Source organism: Mauremys reevesii, linkage group 2 (genome assembly GCF_016161935.1).
Source record: "Mauremys reevesii isolate NIE-2019 linkage group 2, ASM1616193v1, whole genome shotgun sequence".
NCBI lineage: Eukaryota > Metazoa > Chordata > Testudines > Geoemydidae > Mauremys > Mauremys reevesii.
This window is the reverse complement of record NC_052624.1, coordinates 161,660,507-161,675,057: the sequence shown is the minus strand read 5'-3', so window position 1 is coordinate 161,675,057 and position 14,551 is coordinate 161,660,507.

Sequence of the window (14,551 nt, the reverse complement as noted above, 5' to 3'; positions counted from 1 at the left end):
CCTTAGTATTTTCACACATTTGAGGTAACACCTTCTACTGTCTGACACATGGAGCTGCCTAAGTGTACTTGTATTTGACTAGTAGGAAAATTAGCAACATCAAATGAGGGTGTGGTTGTGGAAAGGCCCTGGGAATGGAGGTTTTCATTCAAAGCAGAAATTGTCAAAAATGGTTTTGATACATCTAGCTAAGCTCTAAGGGGGAAAAAACACAAATACAGCATATGCAGGTAATGCTTAGATTTATATGGTAGGATGAAGTCCAAAACTAACAACAATATGTGCAAAGGGTTAAGATCAAGAACCATTTTTATTAGCTCTGCGTGACATCACTCTGCACCACTGAAATCAATGGAAGTTTTGCCATTGACTTCAGCTGGCACAAGACCAGGCCCCGTACAAGAATTGGACATACTGAAATTTGCTATCACATATTGACAGTTTTGTTACTCACTGTTACAGCAGAAATGCCCAAATAGGGCCAAATTCTAAAGTTGTTTTGCTTAATCCAGACAAAATACCCTTTTAATTTAATGGGAGGTTTGCATGAATAACTACAGAATAAGGACATTGAAATCACAGTTGGAGAGAGGCATTGTAGGGCTATTTTTTAAAACAAAAAATCATTTTAATTAGAAAAATAGTATCACTTCACTGTACTGCATATCATTGTAATGGTATGTTCTCATTCCATGGTGATCAAATTTGAAAGATAGTACATGCTACATTACTTCAGGTAAATTGGTACCTTTAAAAATGTGTAACATGATACAGTGCTACATTTAAAAGTGTTTTGTGGTACCAGTAAAGTGTAAGCAACTGGCAAACAATAAATAATAATCATGCAGTGAAAGACCAGTTCAAAGCTCAGTGATTTCTAAGCAGTTCTTTCCATGGACTTCAATAAACTTTGGATCAGACCTGTTTACAGTGGGTACATATTACCACCTCCCCTCCTCCCTTTACTAATGAAGATAAAGGACCTGATCCAAAGCCTACTGAAATCAATTGAAGACTCCCATTTATTTCCCTGGGCTTTGGATGAAGCCCAAACTGAGGCATAAAGGGTGAAATTCACCCGTGGAGCAGAGGGCTGGTGCAGATGTCGATGAAGTAACCTTAAGACCATGTGCAAATGGGCTGGAGGATGCATGACTGGTATTACAGCCCACAGGATAGAATAGCAGCTGTAGCAAAGCAGAGCACAGCAGCCTTGAAACCTGGCCTAATTTCTTGAGCCCAGCCTGAAAGCAATGATGAAAGCAAGAAGTTAGGTGCCGGGGCCCAAGCAACTTTTTACTTTCATAACTGATGCAGCAAGCCCAGAGGTGCCAGGGCTATGAACTGCCAAGCCTAGAAGGTACAAATTAAGCACTATTTAGGTGGTTTGGATTTTATGTCTCCAATCCTTGCACATTCCACCCACAAAGCACTCAATCATTCAGGGTCTACACAGGTGAAGCGAATTTCACCCAGGAAGATTAAGTTACTTGCCCAAGGTCACACAACAAAACAAGGGGTTCATTTGTATCATGTATATATAGAAAATAATGGTTATCTTGACTGCTTATACAAGTAAATGTGTCCACTTTTAGCCACCAATACTTGCTCAAATAAAGTGGTGGGCTGCCAGACCATTTGTTTACATTTTCACAGCTGCCTGCAGCTTCTAGTGGCCGCGGTTCCCCGTTCCTGGCCAATGGGAGCTGCGGGAAATGGTGCGGGCCTGGCCGCCAGTTCCCACAGCTCCCATTGGCCAGGAATGGCGAACCATGGCCATTGGGAGCTGCAGGAGGCAGTGCAAATGTAAATACATGGTCTTACGGTTCACCAGCGGATAACCCTGACGGGCCGCGTGCGGCTCGTGGGCTGCAGCTTACCCACCACTGGTATAGTCAGACAATGAAGCTACTGATGTGAGTGTCATTCAAAAAAGTTCAACACCTAGAAACAGTGTATTTCATTAAAAGACAAAAGGAGACAGTGAGCACTTAACAGTAGGAAAAGGAAGACACTATAATGAAAATTACACAAATACAGTAATGTCCCAACTCAAAGACTCTGATGTCAATAGGTGGCTTTCCACACACTTTAATGGGCTTTGAAAAAGACTCTAAAAGTTCTGCATATCAGGAAAATCTGCACACACAAAAGAACAAACTATTTTGCAAAAAATGTTCAAAGCAAATGAAATGTATTTTAAAAAATATGATGATGCAAGTGCAGCATTAGATTAATAGATTTTTGAAAGAGTATCCTTTTTCAATAATATGGGAAAGAAAATAATCTTTGGAACTCTATGAAGCTCCTGTCACTGTTAAACTTGATAGAGGGCTCAAGATAATGTGTTGCCAGAAAATCAGGAATAAATCTGAGGTAGAGAAAACAAAAGTAAAATTTTAGGAATTTGCATCAGAAAGAAACTGCTAGTAACTGGGATTATCATTATCAAATGTTAAGTGAATATAAAAATGCACAGTCAGACCACTTGGTTTTACTGCTCAGAGTATGGTAACAGCCTGCATTAGGGATTAAAATTTGTGAAAAATTATAGGTGATTAAATGTATACTGCAGGTCTTACCTCAGATAATCAAAATATAAATAATAAACTAGAACAATTCAAAGATTTGGTTTATTAAATCAGTTGCACCAAAGACACACAGCAGATTTGTTTAAATCATGAGGAAATCCCAGGTATTACTCCCCAAAGGAGAAAAAAAAAATCTAGTTACACCAAAAGACCAGATTCTTCAGGGGTCAGTATATTTGGTGAATTTAAAGTTATTAAATCAGTCAGTGAAAGAAATGACTAGGGTCACGTAGTAGTGGATAATAGGGAAAAAAATTGTCTACATACAAAGAAGCAAAATAGCACCAAAAAGCATTTGAAGCTTTCAACAGAGGAAAGCGTCCAAAAGTTTCAGGTAAAGCACATTTGCTATGCAATAAGAGTTACAATGTGAAGATAAACACTGATAAGCTATTGTTCAAAATGTATTTGCTTATTTCCTCCCCCAAAACTTGGAGAACTAGAATTTCTCAAAACGATGATACCTGAGGGATAGCTGGAGGTAAAGAAAGAAACAAAAATTTCTAGTGATGATCATCATCATTTCATATTGCCTTAATGGTGGTTGATAATGTAATTTTAAAATTAATTAAGTTAACTTCCACGCAGCAAAAGGAAAGGAATGCACACCTGATCCATGAAGGCCATTTGGGTGTTGGCTTATGCAAGAGAGAACCAGAGGAATACATTAATGAGTTCATATGAACAAACAGATTGCAGATATGTCTATGAAATATTCAGTATATCACATATTGATCACAACAGTTTAAAGGACTTTTATATCTTCACCAAGTACCATAAAGCCTTTGTGTTGAGATTTTCTTAATGAAACAATGATTCATCATATGAAATTTATCTCTGTGATGCAGGATTTCTGATCAAGTGCTTTCAGATCATGATCCTCAAATAGATGATGCAGAAAAGCTATTACAACTGGACAGCAAACCCATTTGCCTCTTGGGATGTGAATAACCCAGTGAGAATATGACAAAGAGGCAAGCAGGGATCTTCACAAATACTGCTCAAAGAATATTCTCCTGGTCTGCAGATGAGAAGCAACCACCTAAAGGACATACAAGTCACTTTGACCATGTTACTCCTCTCTTTAAATTCCTCCACTGGTGCCTCCTTCTCTGCTGCATCAAACATAACCTAATTGTTTTCACTTTCAAGTCCCTTCAGTCAGGGGCGCCTCTAGCCATTTCGCCACCCCAAGCACGGCGGCACGCCGCGGGGGGTGCTCTGCCGGTCACCGGTCCCGCAGCACCGGTGGACCTCCCGCAGACGTGCCTGCAGAGGGTCCGCTGGTCCCGCGGATCCGGTGGCCCTCCTGCAGGCGTGCCTGCGGATGCTCCACCGAAGCCGCGGGACCAGCGGACCCTCCGCAGGGACGCCTGCGGGAGGTCCACCGGAGTCCCCTGCCGCCCTCCCAGTGACCGGCAGAGCGCCCCCCGCGGCATACCGCCCCGAGCATGTGCTCAGTGTCAATCCCCATTCTCCCTCTCACCTCTTATTCGCTATCCAGTTATCAATGATTGTCTCTGATTGTACCCATGATGTCAGCCTCCATTGCCCACTTGTTAAATTTTCAAATAAGTACCTTGATGCTTTCTCCCATGATGTCTCTCAAGTTTGAGACGTGTTTCATAAACATCCACAAAGCTACCTCATTAATGATCTTGAAATCCCTCCTCAAAACTCTCCTTTGCCATGAAGCCTACATAAGAACGGCCATACTGGGACAGACCAAACATCCATCTAGCCAAGTATCCTGTCTTCCGACAGCGGCCAATGCCAGGTACCCCAGAGGGAATGAACAAGTAATCATCAAGTGATCCATTTCCTGCTGCTCATTCCCAGTTTCTGGAAAACAGAGGCTAGAGACACCATCCCTGCCCATCCTGGCTAATAGCCATTGATGGATCTATCTCCATGAATTTATCTAGTTCTTTTTTGAACCCTCTTATAGTCTTGGCCTTCACAACATCCTCTGGCAAAGAGTTTCACAGGTTTACTGTGTGTTGTGTGAAGAAATAATTCTTTTTGTTTGTTTTAAACCTGCTGTCTATTAATTCCATTTGATGACCCCTAGTTCTTGTGTTATGAGAAGGAGTAAATATCACTTCCTTATTTACTTTCTCCACACCAGTCATGATTTTATAGACCTCAATCATATTCTGCCCTTAGTTGTCTCTTTTCCAAGCTGAAAAGTCCCAGTTTTATTAATCTCTCCTCATACAGAAGCTGTTCCATACCCTTAATCACTTTTGCTGCCCTTTTCTGAACCTTTTCCAATTCCAATATATCTTTTTGGAGATGGAGCGACCACATCTGCATGCAGTATTCAAGATGTGGGCGTACCACGGATTTACACAGAGACAATAAGATATTTTCTGTCTTATTATCTATCCCTTTCTTAACGAATCCCAACATTCTGTTCACTTTTTTGACTGCCACTACACATTGAGTGGATGTTTTCAGAGAACTACCCACAATGACTCAAAGATCTCTTTCTTGAGTAGGAACAGATAATTCAGACTCCGTCATTTTATATGCATAGTTGGGATTATGTTTTCCAATGTGCATTACTTTGCATTTATCAACATGGAATTTCGTATGCCATTTTATTGCCCAGTCACCCAGTTTTGAGAGATTCTTTTTTAGCTCTTCACAGTCTTCTGGGGACTTAACTATCTTGAGAAGTTTTGTATCATCTGCAAATTTTACCACCTCACTGTTTACCCCTTATTCCAGATAATTTATGAATATGTTGAATAGGACTGGCCCCAGTACAGATCCTGGGGGACACCACTATTTACCTCTCTCCATTTTGAAAACTGACTGTTTATTCCTACCCTTTGTTTCCTATCTTTTAACCAGTTACCAATCCACGAGAGGACCTTCCTGCTTATCCCATGACAGCTTACTTTGCTTCAGAGCCTTTGGTGAGGGATCTGGTCAAGGGCTTTCTGAAAATCTAAGTACAGTATATCCACTGGATCCCCTTGTCCACATGCTTGTTGACCACCTCAAAGAATTCTAGTAGATTGGTGAGGCGTGATTTCCCTTTACAAAAATCCTGGTGACTCTTCCCCAGCAAATTATGTCCATCTATGTGTCTGACCATTTTGTTCTTTACTATACACCTCTACCCCGATATAACACTGTCCTTGGGAGCCAAAAAATCTTACTGTATTATAGGTGAAATCGCGTTATATCAAACTTGCTTTGATCCGCTGGAGTGCGCAGCCCCCCACCCCCCGGAGCACTGCTTTACCGCGTTATATCCAAATTCATGTTATATTGGGTCACGTTATATCAGGGTAGAGGTGTAGTTTCAACAAGTTTGCTTGATATTGAAGTTAGGCTTACTAGCCTCTAATTGCCGGGGTCACCTCTGGAGCCCTTTTTAAAAATTGGTGTCACATTAGCTATCTTCAAGTCATTTGGTATGGAAGTTAATTTAAATAATAGGTTACAAACTACAGTTAGTAGTTCTGCAATTTCACATTTCAGTTCCTTCAGAACTGTATGACAAATATCATCTGGTCCTGGTGACTTATTACTGTTTAGTTTATCAGTTTGTTCCAAAATCTCCTATAATGACACCTCCATCTGGGACAGTTCCTCAGATTTGTCACCTAAAAAGAATTTCTCAGGTTTGGGGATCTCCCTCGCATCCCCAGCTGTGAAGACTGATGCAAAGAATTCATTTAGTTTCTTCTCAATGGCCTCATCATCCTTGAATGCTCCTTTAGCATCTTTATTGTCCAGTGGCCCCACAGGTTGTTTAGCAGGCTTCCTGTTTCTGATGTACTTACAAAAAATTGCTAGTACTTATGCCTACAAAAAAATGACAACAGTTGGGCTGCTATTGTGCAGAGAGACCACAGCTTACCATGCTAACCAATATTGTCTTGTTGTTCACTTGTACTGCCCTGTCTGTCTGTACCCATCTATTGTCTTTTGTCTTATACTTGGATCATAAGTTCTTTGGAGCAGGTACTGTGGTTTTGTTCTGTGTTCGTACATCACCTAGCACAATGGGGTCCTGTTCTAGGATTAGGGGTTTTAGGGGCTATGCTAAGACAAATAAATAATAAGAAGGAAATGAAAAAAAAACTTGTTTCAGTAACGTATGTGAGACATACACCTGAAATATATAATGGAATGCATTGATGTAGAAGCCACACCATGAGAAAGATGAGACAGTGGTGTGTGTCATGATAAAACAAATCAGGTGCATTCTACTATGCTGAAACAGTTAATTCAGTGACGTAATCCACTCTATCGAGGTAAAATAATCAGGAGACCTTCCACATGGAGGGTCAGATCATCCCCTCTCAGGATACAGGGCAGAGGACTGAGCCCAGTAAGGGAAATTTCTGTAAGTATTTCCTGATCCAGATCCCGCACATTGTCCTTTGGGGAAGAGGGGCACAGCTTCTGTCTTCACCCAAGAAAAGGGTCGGGGTCCCCAGCCCAAACTTTGGGCATCTGTGGGAAACCATGACCATCAATGTAAAGGTCATGTGTTTCTACACTGGTTTGGGCTCCAGGCAGGGATCTCCCACCTCCCTGGCAGTGAAGCTCCACCTTCAGGGACTCTTCCTAGGCTGTAGCAACCTCCCCCTACAATTGAAAGGTAGTAAAATTGGGGGGGGGGGGTGCTAATATCTTTTGTAGGTGAGGTACATACAGGACTAGAGGACTGACAACATGCGTCACCACTCCCAACCTCATCCCATCTACTCCTCCCCCTCCAATAATGCAGATCCCAGACATTCATTAAGGGTCTCACTAGTTTCCACATAAAAAGAAAATATGCATGTGAAGGCCCCCATCTTCATATGGATCTAGTGGGGTATGAGCCAACTCAGAGAGATGAATGGCACTGATGGATGTGGTCAGCTTGCTGTTCTTATTTTTAAGAGGGGACTCAGTATTGTATCATGTTAATATTAGAGTTTCTGCCATGTGGAATGTAACTGGTTATGTTGCTCATTCTGCAATAGTCTTTCTTCTGGTAACTTGGCCTTCTGGCCAGGTCTCCATTTAGCCCACCACTTCTGGGGTTACAGAGTCCAACAAGACCACTGTCCAAATGCCATCTCCAGAAAGTGGTCAGCCAAACTCTGTGCCAGTGGCTGGTAGGGGAACCCAGGTCCACCTGCTGTACTTGATTCTGGCCCAGGAACCCTATGAACCAGCAGTCCTCTTCTGCTCAGTGCCTGTCTCTCTTGCTGTGTCCCTGGGCTCCTGACTACCCAGAATCTCTCCTTTCCCTTGCCAGTTTCTGGGTTTATCATAGGAGCTTACTTTATTGCCCATCGCTACTTCAGCCTCTCCTAGACGCTTGCTAAACTCCTTACTCCAGGGCAGGATCTCATGGCGTGTTCTTCCCCTGGCTTTCCTTCTTGTCCTTGACAACCTCCCTCATCCTAGGGAGTGATAGCAGACTCCTTCTTCTACAGCTTCCTGGCTTTTTAGTACTGTCCCAGACCTTCCCCAACTGTGCTCCCCTCTCAATTAACCCTGGCTCTACCTCTGTCAGGTAAAACCAGATAATCTAATTAGCCTCTATTAACCCTATTAGGGCTGGTATTGGGTGCACAACCCAACACACTGCTCTTACCTACCCCAGCTGACAATTAGAAGCTTTGAATTAGTATTAGTGAAAAAAACTACAGGATTTGTACCATGTACTGTCTTTTTCATCATAATTTCTTATTTCAATATCTATTGCTGATTAATAACAAGGAAGGACAGTAAAAACTACCCTTTGAAGACCATTTCATATGGCTGTGATGTATAAATATTTAACTAGAGAGTTTGGCTTTAGGCACAAAATTTAGATTTGTACCCAGATCTCGGCCTATGTCTGTATGAAAATATCCCCTAAGATTTAAGGGTTTTATAAACTGAGGTTTTGGTTTGGACCCATTTTCTCCTTTAACATGGCCACTATGTAATACCATAGTTATACAACTCTCCTGTCTGTGTACTGTTTCAGAGTGGTAGCCGTGTTAGTCTGTATCAGCAGAAACAACGAGGAGTCCTTGTGGCACCTTAGAGACTAACAAATTTATTTGGGCATAAGCTTTCATGGGCTAGAATTCACTTCATCAGATGCATGGAGTGGAAAATACAGGAGCAGGTATAAGTGTATGAAAGGATGGGGGTTGCTTTACCAAGTGTGAGGTCAGTCTAATGAGATAAATCAATTAACAGCAGGATACCAAGGGAGGAAAAATAACTTTTGAAGTGGTAAGAGAGTGGCCCATTACAGAGAGTTAACAAGAAGGTGTGAGTAACAGTAGGGATAAATTAGTATTGAGGAAATTAGGTTTAGGTTTTGTAATGACCCAACCACTCCCAATCTTTATTCAGGCCTAATCTGACGGTATCCAGTTTGCAAATTAATTCCAGTTCTGCACCTTCACATTGGAGTCTGGTTTTGAAGCTTCCTACCAACACTACAAAAAGAAGGATTCTACATGGACTCCTCCTGAAGGTTGAAACAACCGACTGGACTTCTACATAGAGTGCTTCCGCCGACATGCATGAGCTGAAATTGTGGAAAAGCAGCATCACTTGCCCCATAACCTCAGCCGTGCAGAACACAGTGCCATCCACAGCCTCAGAAACAACTCTGACATCATAATAAAAAAGGCTGACAAAGGAGGTGCTGTAGTCATCATGAATAGGTCGGAATATGAACAAGAGACTGCTAGACAACTCTCTGACACTACATTCTACAGGCTATTACCCTCTGACCCACTGAGGATTACCGAAAGAAACTACACCATCTGTTCAAGAAATTCCCTAAAGAAGCACAGGAACAAATTTACACTGACACACCCCTAGAGCCCCAACCAGGGGTATTCTACCTGCTATCCAAAATCCATAAACCTGGGAATCCTGGACACCCCATCATCTCTGGCATTGGCACCCTGACAGCAGGATTATCTAGCTATGTAGACTCTCTCCTTAGGTCCTATGCTACCAGCACTCCCAGCTATCTTCCAGACACCACTGACTTCCTGAAGAAACTACAGTCCTTTGGTGATCTTCCAGAAAACACCATCCTAGCCACTATGGATGTAGAAGCCCTCTACACCAACATTCCACACAAAGATGGACTACAAGCTATCAGGAATAGCATCCCCAATACCACCACGGCAAACCTGGAGACTGAAATTTGTGACTTTGTCCTCACCCACAACTATTTCAGATTTGGGGACAATTTGTACCTTCAAGTCAGCAGGACTGCTATGGGTACCCACATGGCCCCTCAGTATGCCAACATTTTTATGTCTGACTTAGAACAACGCTTCCTCAGCTCTTGTCCCCTTACTCCCCTACTCTACTTGTGCTACACTGATGACATCTTCATCATCTGGACCCATGGGAAGGAGGTCCTTGAGGAATTCCACCAAGATTTCAACAATTTCCACCCTACCATCAACCTCAGTCTTGACCATTCCACACAAGAGGTCCACTTCCTAGACACTATAGTGCTAATAAGCGATGGTCACATAAGCACCACCTTATACTGGAAACCTACTGATCGCTATAGTTACCTACATGCCTCCAGCTTTCATCGGGACCACATCACACGATCCATTGTCTACAGTCAAGCTCTAAGATACAACCACATTTGCTCCGATCCCTCAGACAGAGACAAACACCTATGGAATCCCTATCAAGCATTCTTAAAACTGCAATACCCACCTGGTGAAGTGAAGAAACAGATTGACCGAGCCAGAAGGGTACCGAGAAGTCACCTACTACAAGACAGGCCCAACAAAGGAAGTAACAGAACATCTCTAGCTGTCACCTACAGCCCCCAACTAAAACCTCTCTAGCGCATCATCAAGGATCTACAACCTATCCTGAAGGATGATCCCTCACTCTCACAGACCTTGGGAGACAGGCCAGTCCTCACTTACAGACAGCCTGAAGCAAATATTCACCAGCAACTACACACCACACAACAAAAACACCAACCCAGGAACCAAACCTTGCAACAAATCCCAGTGCCAACTCTGTCTACATATCTATTCAAGGGACACCATCATAGAACCTAACCACATCAGCCACACCATCCGGGGCTCGTTCACCTGCACATCTACCAATGTGATATATGCCATCATGTGCCAGCAATGCCTCTCTGCCATGTACATTGGCCAAACCGGACAGTCTCTACGCAAAAGAATAAATGGACACAAATCTGACATCAGGAATCATAACATTCAAAAACCAGTAGGAGAACACTTCAATCTATCTGGTAACTCAATAACAGACCTAAAAGTGGCAATTCTTCAACAAAAAAAACTTCAAAAACAGACTCCAACGTGAAGCTGCAGAACTGGAATTAATTTGCAAACTGGATACCATCAGATTAGGCCTGAATAAAGACTGGGAATGGTTGGGTCATTACAAAACCTAAACCTAATTTCCTCAATACTAATTTATCCTTACTGTTACTCACACCTTCTTGTCAACTGTCTGTAATGGGCCACTCTCTTACCACTTCAAAAGTTATTTTTCCTCCCTTGGTATCCTGCTGTTAATTTATTTATCTCATTAGATTGACTTCACACTTGGTAAAGCAACCCCCATCTTTTCATATATTTATACCTGCTCCTGTATTTTCCACTCCATGCATCTGATGAAGTGAGTTCTAGCCCACGAAAGCTTATGCCCAAATAAATTTGTTAGTCTCTAAGCTGCCACACGGACTCCTCATTGTTTGTCTGTGTACTGTTGTTTTTACTAAACACACCGTGCAGCACCATGGAAGACCTTTAAAATGATATGTAAATATATTGTAAGAACATCAGGAATGGGTGATGTACAAACCAGCCAGAGTTTGCTTCTCAAATAAATTTTCAAACCAAACCTATAGTGTAATTCATCAGTTTTCAAAAGGGGAAACCAAACGTCCAATTGACAACTCAGGGGTCCATCCTGTCACCACCCCCTCTTTTGTCAAAAGTTGCAGGATACCTCTTCTTATCTATAGGGGTATTCTGGAGGTCATTGAAAGTAGGAGTAGCTTTTGGAAGAGAACAAAGGGAATCTCCTGAAGAAGTTAGGAAAGTACTATACATCTATCTACTTCTCTATTGTATTCCTAAAAGGCAGACACCTTTGTTTACTGGCATCCCAGCTGAGAGAACAATCCTGGCTCATGTTTGGTAAATTTGTCATAGTGTGGGTAGAGATTTGTGGATACAATTTGCCTCAGAGTAAAGTCTCACTTTACAAATAATAATACTTGATACTTCTGTAGCACCTTCCATCTCTAACAGTGCTCTGCAAATATATATATATATATATATATATATATATATATATATATATATATATATTTGGCCCACAAACACCACCACCTCTTGTATTATTTTTCTCCATTTCATAGAAGGGGAACTGAGGCAGAAAGAGACAAAGTGACTTTTTCAAAGTCACATAAGAAAAGTCTGGCAGAGTCCAGAAAACCAGAAAGAGCTCCTGACTCCCAGTCCTCTGTCTTATAACAAGATAATGGATATTTTCATTGAAGTGTGCTTGACATTCAATGTGACTTTTTCACACAATTCTAGTTAAAACTACTAGATCAATTAACTGGTTAAATTATTAGTACTGTGTTGTTTGTGTATATAAATACATAAGAACAAAAACATCAAAGCAAAATGAATGTTTACACTGAAAATACAATGAAAACGGTATGCAAGTATACAGGCACATAAAATTGAAAAATAAAGCATAATGCTATGGCTCCCCCTTTTGGATAGCAGATATCTAGTATTTATTTGTAAGAAAACTCCATATATTCTCAGCACCAAAACATTATACAAACATCTAAGTTTTCCTGAGATACTATTTAACGACTGTGGAAGACAGAGTGAATAAAACGTGTTTTTATAACAGTTTCTTGTAAAATGTAATCATAATGCACACAGAATTTGGGCACTGTATAAAAACAGACATGCTTTTGCCACTTACTGTTTTGACTACATTTTCCATGAGATGTTTTAAAATATTAGTGCATGGTAGCAACTGTAAAAACTGAAAAGTAACAGATCCTATTTTTGCAAAGAGGTCCGTGTTGTATTTCAAAATAAGAGTGTCAAGGGAATACATATGGGGAAACATTTTTCACTAACTTACCTTTCAGACCAATATATATAAATCTATTTTAAAAAGGCAAATTTTCTCCCTCTCTTAATATTTTGTCTTCATCTACATCACTAAAACATAAATCAACTGTAGATTTTTGGGGGGTGACGGGAAGAGGGCTAATACAGGTTTGATAAAATGTGGCCAGATCCAAAGGCCCCTGAAAGTTTCAAAGAGTTTTGAGTCAGTCCCTTGAAGAATTACATAAAAAGACTGCTTGCTACTTAGCAGGATACTTATTATTGTAAAATAAATAGCCATTTAGAGAGGGAAAAAAGTCAAAATGAAGTTAGAACTTAATAATTTAAACTAAGGGCCAATTTCTGGTCTCAGTGAAGTAAGAATCCAAGCTCCCATTTACTTCAAGTCTTCACCCTAATATTGTGACAGAACTACCAAAGCATGGAAATATAAAGGCCTATATTTGATCCTTAACTTGCATTTTGGGTTCCTAGGCTTTGCAGCACAACACCAGACTCCTGCAATAAATATCTAGACACAGTTCCACATTAAGATGATTCACTAGATTTAATTTTCTAAATTTCTGACTTTCTAGTGCTGTGTGTCAACTAGGAATGTGAATTTTTTTGGCAAAAATTGTATATGAAAAATTTGACCTTGTTTCTCATCAAAAGTTTCAACCAGCCTGAGTGTCAACTAAAATATTGGTGTTACTTTCTCTTTGAACTTTTCCGGGGGGGAGACCCGGCCCCACCTGTGGCCCCCCACGCCTTCCCCGAGTGTCCTCGGGCCCCGACTCGCTGCCCCCACCCCCTGCTCGCCTTTCCCGGGCTCCAGAGCAGAGAGGAACTGACACACTGTCTCTTCAGGGCAGCTCCATGTTGCCTCCCTGCAGCAACTGCTCCCGCAGGGTCCTAGTGCCCCCATTTCACTGGTAGGGCAGACTGACTGTGAGCCTGCCCTTCCCCCTCAAACCCTTCCCTTTTCCAGCAGGACCCTCCTGCAGCACAGCCCCACCCCACCCCGGCCCACAGTCACTGCTCCTGCCCCATGCTAGGCAAGGAGGCAGCCTCCTCTCTCAGCCCCAGTGAGGCTACAGTCAGGGGCAACAGCAGGGGAGGAGGCGCACACAGCACCCCCTGGCACCCACCACAGGGGAGGTGAGGGAGATTCCTGGACATGAGGGAGGCCCTAGGAGCACAAGCAGTGACAGTGGTGGGGGTGAGTGTGCTGCTGGGGGGGCAGGAAGGGGGGACTCCTCCCCCAGAGCTTGCTGCTGCCGGCAGGGAAGGGCTGGGGGGAGTCCTCCTCTCTGGCCCCTGTCCCGGAGCAGCCTGCATGCACCCCAAACTCATCCCCAGCCCTGCCCCACCCCAGGGCCCACACCCCAGCCAGAGCTTTCACCCCCCACTGCACCCTCAACCATCTGTCCAAGCCCTGAGCCCCTTCAGCACCCCAAACACCTTATCCCCAGTCCCAGCCAGAGCCCTCACCCCTTACACCCCTAGTCTCGCCCTGAGCCCCTCCCACACTCAAAACCCCTCATCTGCAGCCACACCCCACAGCCCTCACCCCCATCCCTTTGCACCCCTCCCTCACCCAAACTCCATCCCAGAGCCTTGGGCAGGTGGGGGGCAGAGTTGGGGTGACGGAGTTTGGGCACCACCAAAATTTCTACTAACATGGCACCCCTGGTGACATCATGATTTGATGCAGTAGAAATGGTTAGGATGTCACAGAGGATGGGGACATCACCCAGGTACTGCACATAAAAATATCCCTTCCCACGGAAAGCAAGGAAAGAGATAATCTGCCTTAACATAATTGTTTCTAGT